We start from the raw sequence: 1,818 nt of genomic DNA on the forward strand, positions 1-1,818 counted from the left end.
GGGTCACCAACCACCAGACCAGGCTGCCCAGAGCCACATCCAGCCTGGCCTTGATTGCCTCCAGGGATGGGGCATCCACAACCTCCTTGGGCAACCTGTTCCAGTGTGTCACCACCCTCTGCGTCAAAAGCTTCCTCCACATATCTAACCTAACCTCATTCCAGTAAAGACTGAGAAACACATTGAAAAGTGTGCTTTCTCATGATATATGCTTTACATACATAGTTGCTCATCTGTGGTTGCTATCAGCCTTGCTGAAATAGCTTACCTTGAATTTCTGTGCATGGACTGTCATCATGTCAAGAGGTCTAGAGGAGTTCAGTATGCTTGTCAGAAAGCAGGTAACCACACAGACAGGGAAATCAAATTAAAGTAATTTTATGTAGACTGCAAAGCCAAGCACTTAGGAGATTAAAGGCATCAATATGTAGATTGTCTTTGGATTCATAGTTTATTTGGGTCATGAACTGTTTCATGTCAGCGTTCAGTTACAAAAAATCATAACTTCTCTTACTAGGATCCTTGTGTCTTAGGCAGGATGGATGCATTTGTGTAAAAACATTCCAAGATTATGGAATGAGGAGCTCTTTCGACAGTCAGATTCTTATTTAGGCCCCAAACTTGTAGATATTTGTAATTCCAAAATATTGGCTCTGCATCATATATATGAAGTATGAGTTTCACAGACACAGTAATTTCCTTTAAATTTTTGTAGTGTACTTGTCTTTGGCTTACACACAGAATTGACAGTAGGCAGAATTCTCTAATAACTGCTTCTCAAAGTCTGTTAAAATCAAAACAAGCTCTTACAAATTTTTCATAGTCTTCTTCTGACTTAATAACTTATTAAACTAAAAATATACTGCAAACTGTTCAGACAGAGTGAACATCGGAAGCACGTATTGCTTAACATTCTGGCTAAGGATGTGAACAATACTGTATAACCCGTATCATTTATAAATGTTCCTTCAGCTAACATTTATTCTTCTGCTCAGCCTTATCTCATTCCATCAGAATGGCTCCCCACATTCTCTCTTTCTCCCTTATCCCCAGCCAGCAACTGCCATGGAATTGGAATTGGAACAAACTAGTTTAAACCAATCTTTAGCTGTTCTTTATGTGAGATTTCCATTTTGGAACAGAGTAGATGTCTAATAAATAATCTCTGACATGAAGTAACTGGTACTGAGCTTGTTAGAGTGATTTTCAGGCTATTTATAACAGAAAGTTGATTAAAATCTAAAAATGTAGCTGATATAGTTTGTTTGTGCAGTGTACATATGCATACATAAACACAAATGTTCAGGCCTGTGCACAATCTGTATACTACCATTTATACATATGTAGTGATGGAAGATTTTCTCTTCTTTTAAATACAAGAGATAGATTACATAATTGAACAGATAGGCTCAGTAATATTATCAGTAAGTAGTTCTGCATCAGATGTTTGCAATCTCTAGAATTTAATCTTTATAAATATCCTTGAGATGTAATTTATGCCTTCATTTATCTCTTCTATCTGTGATAGGACTTGATATCTGCTTCCAATTATAATTTTGTTTTAGAGAACATATTCTCTCCATTGTCATTTTTGTGTTTATAATGGCTTTTGCACATGGTTCAAAAAGTTTGAACAAAGAAAGTATGATATATTTCATATAGTAAGTGCCAGCTGTTGTAGTTTTGAACAATTAAATAAGAATTTAGCTTAAGTATGAATTTTCTAAAAAGAAGTACAATATGTAAAATTTTATTTTGGGCACGCCTAAAGTACTTGATTTTAATTCATTGGAAGTTTAAAATCAATTGTTTTCCATA

The sequence above is a fragment of the Meleagris gallopavo genome, chromosome Z, assembly GCF_000146605.3.
Source record: "Meleagris gallopavo isolate NT-WF06-2002-E0010 breed Aviagen turkey brand Nicholas breeding stock chromosome Z, Turkey_5.1, whole genome shotgun sequence".
NCBI lineage: Eukaryota > Metazoa > Chordata > Aves > Galliformes > Phasianidae > Meleagris > Meleagris gallopavo.